Here is a 9,268-nt window from a genome sequence, read left to right as displayed (position 1 = left end):
CTGACGAGGGAGGGGGACTTGATTGGGGGAGGGGGAGGGAAAGGGGAGGCGGCGGTGGGGAAGAGACAGAAATCTTTAATAAATAAATAAATAAATATTAAAATTTTATATGGAAAAGGTCTCTGAATTAATTATAAAAGGAAAATTGAGATTCTTTCAATTAGTTGGAATAGATCCAGCAGATATTATAGTACATTTTACTAATTATGAAATTTAAAATATATGGGAAAACAATGGACCCTGACAAAGAGCTTGTACTAATTTTTGGGAGAGATTAATATCAACTATCCTAAAAGTCATAGATTCAACTTATAAAGAGAGCTATTTGGATCCTTCCCCACATTGTATGTGACACACCATACTAGAGTCCCTACATTCTATTCTGATGCAAAAAATCAGGAAAGGCAGGTTACGAATCAAATTTAAGTAAAATAGAGCAAAGCCCGTATGATTCTGTCCAACAGTCAGAACTATATTATATTCTCATGGAACTAAGGGATTTTAAAAAACCTCTCAATATAAGTTACTGATTTGCAATGTGCTAAAAGAGTTGTTTTGTATACTGAAACCACTGAATTTATAGCAGATGATACAGAATTGACTTCATTATTCATCCCGGTTCAAGATATAATCATGAATAGGCTTTGGTCCATATAGATATCATATATCTGATCCCACATGGGTCTGCCAGGCCCTCTAACTCAAGGTAATACAGTAACTGATCAATTATTGATTAGAAATGTGCTGAAGGCCCCAGAAGTTCATAAAAAAAACATATCAGTAGCAAAGGCTTAAAAATGGAGTTTCTATTGTATGGCAACAAGCTAAGGAGATTATAAAGAGATGTCCTAATTTTATTTATATAATCAAACACCACTACCTGCAGGAAGTAACCCAAGGGGTAGTCAAAGTAATGAAATCTGGGAGATGAATGTGTTCCTCTTTATAGAATTCGGAAAATTAAAATATGTATACCACACCACTGACACCTCTTTAAGTTTGGTTTGGTAAAGGCTGATTCAGTAATCACACATTTGCTAGAAGTTATGCGAATCATGGGTATACCTGCACAAATAAAGACCAAAAATTGAAGATGGATGCCCCAATGGTACAGAACTTCGGGTGACTGTTCAGGTACTGAGATATCTCTGTCAACTCTAGAGTTTTGGAAGTTGCTTACAATGTACTTCCTGTTTACTTAGATAATTGGTGTAGGACAATTCTATATTCTGTCAATTATGTTTTAAATAAATGCTGATTGGTAAGTAGCTAGGCAGAAAGTGTAGGCAGGACAACCAGACAGGAAGTAGAGATGGGGCAAGGAGAACAGGAGTATTCTGAGAAGGAGGAAGCCCATTCCTCCAGTATCCTGTCTCAGACACCTAAGAAGTAAGATGTGACCTGCCCTGCTGAAAAAGGTACCAAGCCATGTAGTTAACATAGATAAGAATAATGGGCTCTATAAGTTATAAGAGCTAATACAAAGCCTGAGCTAATGGGCCAGTTTATACCTTATGGAGACCTCTGTGTGATTTTCTTTGGGGCTTACAGGCTGTGGGAACTGGGCAGGACAGAAACCCCAACAAGCAGTCCCTCATGTTACAGGTAATATAATATCCTTCTGGCATCTTTGATAGAGTTGAATACTAGATAGTTATTATTATAGTTTTCCTTAGTTATGATAAAAGATAAAGTATATATAAATATTGTAACTGCAATTCTTGCTTGATTCCTGTTTTGCTATATGTAATTTTACTATGTTAAAGTAAAAGCCTTTTTTATTTAAAGGGGAGGCGATGTGGGAGTCCCCTCTGTATGCTGTGATTATCATGAATGAATAAAGAAACTGCCTTGGCCTGTTGAAAGGGCAGAACTTAGCAAGGCAGGGAAGACTGCTGGGAGAAAGAGGGGTGGAGTCAGAAAGACACCATGGATTCACCACCAGAGATAGATGTTCTGAAACTTTGCGGTAAGCCACTGCCATGTGGTGATACACAGATTAATAAAAATGGGTTAAATTAATATGCACGAGTTATCCAATAAGAAGTTAGAGCTAGTGGGCCAAGCAATGTTTTAATTAATATGGTTCTGTGTGATTATTTTGGCTCAGGGCAGCTGGGACAAACAAGCAGCCTTCTCCCAACAAATTGGTCCAGGGTATGTCTCTAAGAAAAGGAAACAGTTTTTTTGCTTATTATAATATAAAACATATTACAGGTATATCTCATGTCAGGCAGTTACACAAATATCAAATCAACTATAAAGGATATGTTAAACAAACAGAAAGGGATGAAAAATATCCCCAAAAATAGATTGCATATTGCTTTGTTATCCTTGAACTGTTTTAATGCTAATGAGAAAGGAACAACAGCAGCAGAGAGACATTGGATAATAGAAAAGTCTTCTGAATTAAATCAGCCAATGTAGTTCAAGGAGGTGTTGACCTCAGAATGGAAAGCAGGAGATATGCTACATCAGGGAAGGGGTTTTGTTCTTGTTTCAACAGGAGAAGAAAAGTTATGGATACCATCAAAATTAATAAAGATTTGGTTTGAAAAAGAGAAACCTTTTGATAAAGAGAAATGACAGCTCATCCACAGAGGTGACAATCCTACAGGTGGTAAGGAACCCTCATATGGGTTAGGGCAGGGTGATGTTCTTGTCTTTTCAGGAAAATACCCATCTTCAAAAAGTCGAGAAACCTTGGACATCTAGATACCTAAAGAAGAAAAGATAGCTATTCAGAAAGAATCACAAAGCAAAGAGAAATCTGACTTATGGTACAATATATTCTGCAGTGTAAAATTTCATTGCCTAAACATACATATCTTCGACTTCTCAGAATAATGATAGTAGTCACTAACTTAAAAACCAAAACTGGCTTTGGAGTTAAATAGTATCTATCCTTCTCTAAATCCAAGCTTGTTGTTAAAAGAAAAAGTTTCTGTCTCATATCAGGAGCTGCCTGGTATGGGACTGAAGGAAGATACAATTTATAGACTACTATTAACAAAACTCTGCTTTCAAAAAATTTTGCTTCTCCCCATACCTTTTTTTTTGTCTCTATGGTACCTTTCACTGAATATATGCCTATATGAATAATGTTTAAATTTTCCACAATGAAGAATAAATTTTCCTGCAGTAGTCTTTGAAGTTTCCAGGAAGAAAATGGGACCCCACAACAATGATTTCACCTGGTTGATATGATGTCATTATGCTGATAGCACCACTTTAAGATTTGTTTTGGGTTTTAAACTGCTCAAGATGATTCCAACTTGGCTAGCTGACATGGTGCACCTTCTTACAATGTTCTGGCCAGAATTTCAAGTAAGAACTCCAGGAAAAAAAAACCTACTGAATACTCAGACTGTTTGCAATTATACCTGACAGTAATCTTGAAAGTTAACCATCATTTTAATTTTTACAAGATCCCATAGAAATAACATTGCTCCCATGGCAGCTGAAAATAATTGCCCTCAGGGTTAGGGACATATATTAGTGGTTGATAGACTTTGAAGTAGAAATGAAGTAAGCTCAGAGAACTCTTTTGGTAAAGAAGAAAGGGAATTGGATGGGATGGGAATAATATGCAGATTAGATTATTACTTATGATCTATTATTTACGGACAATTTACAATTGGTATAGACTCTTGTATATTAATACAAATTCAAATTATATTTGTTATATTGAATATGCTTCTATGTCTGTTTACTATATTTGTTCACCTATGCAAAGTTATTTTGTCATATTTTATGCATGTGCATTTCAACCTCTAAGATATTTTGCAAATTGATGCAATTTTAGGATATGTTTATCATATTGCACTCTACATTTCTACATCTGATCAAGATACTTATATATTGTTTACATTTTGAGGTCATTGTCCTCATTTGCTGCACATTTGGTTAGAGTGTCATTTTTTAATGTGAAGTCTTAGTCTTTAAATTATATAGGTATTAAGAATTACAGGTTATCCATGTTTGTCATAGTTATAGTTAGACTAGTCAGGTTCTTTAGATGCATCGAGGTTGTATTCCATATAGCTAGGTAATCTTCAAACACTTCAAAGAACTGTAGAATATGGTATTTAAATAACGTATGATTCTATTGATGTGAGACACAATTGCTTCTGGCAGCACCCATCTATACCCAAGAGAAAGTTGGACACTAAAGACACTCCAATTGGAGCTTGTTTTATTCTTGGCAAAACTTGCCTTTGGGCAAAGAACTGCCCCTGCCTCAACCACTGACAAAATACATGGTGTCCAGACTGAACAAGAAGGATACAAGCAAAAAGACTGCCAAACCTTTGCAAGACAGGGTAAGATAGTTTTTCAAAATTTTAGGCCTATGAAAATGATCTGTCAGTTAATCTAGGTCTTAGTCAAAGTTGTTTATTCCAATGTTGCAAATGAGACTTTGGAAGATTGCCCAGGTAGCCAGTTGTCTCTGTCATGTCTTGCACCTCTTGAAAGTTGTTTAATTGCACTTCCTGTTGAATCAAGTAAAATTATTTCCCTTCTCAGATCTTTGAGGAGGTTGAAGACTAGATAGCCATAGTTACTTTCCAAGCCATTTTTTTTTTTTTTTTGGTTTTTCGAGACAGGGTTTTGCTGTAGTTTTAGAGCCCATCCTGGAACTAGCTCTTGTACCAGGCTGGCCTCAAACTCACAGAGATCCACCTGCCTCTTCCTCCTGAGTGCTCAGATTAAAGTCATGTGCTACCACTAACCAGCTAAGCCATTTTTAATATAAGACTGAGACTCGTTAGAATAAGTTAACTATTGAGACATTTAGCATATATTTCTTGTTTGATGTTGTTCATGCTGGCTGTAATTCTAATTTTTATGTATGTTTTTGGCTCTTCTTTCCCTGGAAAACACTTGGTATTTGTTATTATTACATATAGTTTTGTATTAGGTTTAGAACTCTCTTATTTAGAAAAAAATGGGGAGGTGTTGTGGGAACTCCTTCAGCCATTTGCCTTTAAGATACTGACCCACTTTGGGCATGGTCTCATGTACTATAAATGCAGATGAAAACTGTGCATGGCCTTCTTGACTACTGGATTTGGCTCTAGTTCCCAGTGTACACAGAGGAATGTGAATCACTACTATTACTGTAAGTGTATGCCCAAATAAATAAACCTTTGTTATACTCAATTCCTGGCTATTGTGGAACTCTTTTATATGCCAACAAGAAGATATCATAAGATGGAAAGATCAACCATTCTCATGGACCCATAGGATTAACATAGTAAAAATGGCCATCCTACCAGAAGCAATATACAGATTCAATGAAATCCACATCAAAATTCCAACAAAATTCTTTATAGACCTTGAAAGGATACTTCTCAAATTCATAAAAAAAACAGGATAGCCAAAACAATCCTGGACAATAAAAGAATTTCTGGAGGTCCCACCATTCCCAATTTCATATTGTACTACAGAGCTATAGTAATCAAAACCACATGATACTGGGGAAAAACAGATTTGTTGATCAAAGAAAAGGAATATATTGCCCGGACATAAATCCACATATATATGAACACCTTATAATTGATCAAAAAGTCAGAAACATACAGTGGAAAACAACATCTTCAAATAAATGGTGCTCATCAAACTTGATTTCTGCATGTAGAATGCACCTATCATCACACAAAATTCAAGTCTAAGTGCATCAAAGACCTCAAGATAAAACCAGAAACATTGGTTGGAAGAGTTGGCCCAGTGGTTAAAAGAACTTGTTCTTGTGAAGGACCAGGATTTGATTTCCAGTACTCACATGGAGGCTTATCACTTCATTAGATACCAGACAAGCATGTGGTATACAAACTTACATGCAGGCAAAGCATTAATATAAGTAAAATAAGTCTTAACAATTTTTAAAATGAGTCTCTGAACACAATAGAAGATAAAGTAAATGAAGAATATCTTTGAATGAATTGGCACTGAATTCCTGAAGAGATAACCAACACTACAGGCACTAAGGTCAACAATTAACAAAAGGATTTTCATGAAACTGAAAAACTTCTGCAAGAAAAAGGCCACCATCTATCAGACAAATAGCCTACAGAATGGGAAAATATTTTATCCACTTCACATCTAATAGAAGACTAATATCCAAAATATATAAAGAGCTAAATAATCCTATTTAAAAATTGGCTACAGATCTAAACAGAAAATTCTCAATAGAGGATACTCAAATGTCTAAGAAGCACAATTAAAGAAATATTCAACATCCTTAGCCATCAGGGAAACTGAAGATCAAAACTACCTTGAGATTCCATCTTACACCTTTCAGAATGGCTAAGATACACAAATGACTGCTCATGCTAGTGAGGATGTAGAACAAGGGTAATACTTCTCCATTGCTGGTGGGAGTGCATAGTTGTACAGTCACTATAAATACCAATATGGCAGTTCTTCAGAACATTGGAAATCGTTCTACCTAGAGATCCAGCTATATCACTCTTGGGCATATACCTAAAGGATGCTCCATTCTACTAACAAGTACATTTGCTCAACCATGCTCATTTCAACTTTATTCTTAACAGTCAAAAATTGGAGAAAAACCTAGATGTTCCTCATCAAAGAATGGAAAAGAATATGTGATGTATTTATACAATAGAGTTGTACTTAGCTATTTAAAAAATGACATCATAAAATTTGCAGGCATGTGGGTGAAACAAAAAAAAAAATCATCCTGAGTGAGGTAAACTAGATCCAGAGAGATAAATCTTGTATATAATCACTTCTAAGTAGACATTAGCCATTAAGAAAATAATAACCAAACAAATCCATAGACTCAGGGAGGCTACATAAAGAGGAGTGGTCTGGGGGGGGGGCACATGGCTCCCCCTGGGATGGAAATACAGAGTAGATTTTATGGACAGACTGTGAATGGGAGATGGAAGTGGAGAATCAAGTAGAGGTAGATGAAGTGAACAGATAAAGTGTATTTGGGGGTGGTATGGAAACAGTGAAAGGGAAACTGACTGGATTGGAATATATAAAAATAATCCTAATGATGAATCCTAGTAATGGGGGATATGTCATCTCAACTGGCCATTTCTTGTTGCCAGGCAAGGCTTTTAGTGGTGAGACTAGTGTGCATGCAATTGAGTTGTTGGCAAGGTAAAGCCACAAACAAACCAGGCTGTTGCTAAGGCTGTACAAACCGACAGTGGGACCACATTGCAGAGGACAAAAACCACATAACTCAATGAACATGAAGAAGTTGAGCTTGGGCCTACATGGAGCCTTCACCTACATTCTAGTCTCTTCAGTTCAGACAGGCACTCTGCAGCTACCTAAAGAGAAATGTGGACACCAACCAAACCCTTTGACCTACAATCTGTCTTGTCTGAAAAACATGCTAGGGAATTTGTGGCACAAACGTATGGGAGTAACCAATCAAGGTCTGAATTTGTCTAAGGCCTACTCCACAATAACAAATTTCATACCCAACACTGCTTGGGTTACCAAGAACAAGAGTCTAGGTATCCCAGAGTCCTAGGGTAAAACCAAACATTACTTGTCTAAAAAAAAAAATCAAGAAAATATTCTACTACACTCATAGATTATTGTCATCAAAGAGGTTTCTTCTGGTATCAGCTAGGGACATATACAGAGACTCATAGCTAGACATTATAAGGAGAGTCTATATGGGATGTTTTCATCAAATCTCCCTTCTGAGCTCAGGGAACCCTGCAGAGATTGTAAGAGATAGAGGGGATGGAGAACACTAGGAAAACAATGCTGTCTGAACCAACTAAGAGAGATGTATATGATCTAATAGAGATTGAAACACCAAGCACAGGACCTACATGGGTCTATAACAGGACCCCTGTGTGTATATATTACAGATGCTATCTTAGTATTTTGGGAGACTCCTGACTAAGAACAAGTAAGTCTCTGACTTGTGCCTGCTCTTGGGACTCTTTTCCTCCTGTCAGGTTTCTATGTCCAACTTCAATTCATAGTTTTTGGTTTCATTTTATTGTATTTCCTTTTAATGTTTGGTTTTTATCTCTTAGAAGCCATTTGTTTTTTGATGAGAGATGGAAACAGAGAAGATCTGGAGGAAAAGGGATGGGGAGGAACTAGGAAGAGTAGAAGGAGAGGAAACGATAATTAGTATATATGAGAAAAATGTATTTTAATAGGAGAGGGAAATGTAGGAAAATGAGAGGAAATATTTATTTTGGCTCAGAGTATCAAAGGCTTCAGGTCATAGTTCATATGGTCCCCTGCTAGTGATTTGTAGTGATATAGAACACTATGCAGCATGAGTATTTGGTAGAGTGGGCTACTCACCTCACAACAGTCAAAAAAACATAGATGAGTAGGGTCCTAGGAAAAGATAGAACTTCCAAAGGCACCATCTACTTCCAAGAACTATACTCTACCTTTCACAGTTCTACTATTTCCCAATAGCAAACTCAAAATTTGAATCCACCAGTGTATTAATTCACTGATGAAAGCAGTGTCCTCAAGACCTAAATAATTTCCCCAAAGTCAAACCTTTGAAAATTTGTTGGCAAGTGGACCTTCATTGCATGAGCTGTTTGGTGAAACAATCCAGATTTAAACAATGACAGTTTGGGCTGCACAATAATTTAAAACTTCTGCATTATAAAATATAATATAAATATATACTAGCCACTGGTTACATTTAAATTTATATAACCAACAAAAGTTGGTGATTTTGAATACATAATGAACACATACCAATCTATAAAAATACAATAGGAAAATAGGAAAGAGATTTGAGTATACATTTCACAGAGGAAGAAATGCAGATGCTCAATATACACATTAATGTATGTTCAATGTCAAATATAGCTGTCAAATATAACTGGAATCAAAAGTCACCATTTCCAATACTAGAAAAAATTACAAAGACTATCAATACCAAATGCTGTCAAGAAGGTAGAGAGAAAGTTCACTCACTGGTGAAAGAATATATGTTGAGAAGCTATGTGAGAGGACAGCTTGGGAATATTTAATGAGTTTGAAGTTTTATTTAGATCACTTAACACTTAGAAGCTCCCCTTTTAGTCTGCTAATTTAGAACATTTTTGCAAACGTGAGTTAAGTTCTATGTTTATAGTGTGTAATATGAAATAATCTAGGTGTCCATCAACAGAAAGGTGTATAGATTATGCTATAGTCATGTAGTATAATATAAAGCAATAGGTAAACTCATACAGACTTGCGTGTATCAACATGGTTATATAAAAATATATAACAATACTGTGTATAT

Source organism: Alexandromys fortis, unplaced genomic scaffold (assembly GCF_014885135.2).
Source record: "Alexandromys fortis isolate MF-2015 unplaced genomic scaffold, M_Fortis_MF-2015_v1.1 scaffold_224, whole genome shotgun sequence".
NCBI classification, from domain to species: Eukaryota; Metazoa; Chordata; class Mammalia; order Rodentia; family Cricetidae; genus Alexandromys; species Alexandromys fortis.
Note: the sequence above shows the minus strand (reverse complement) of the source record.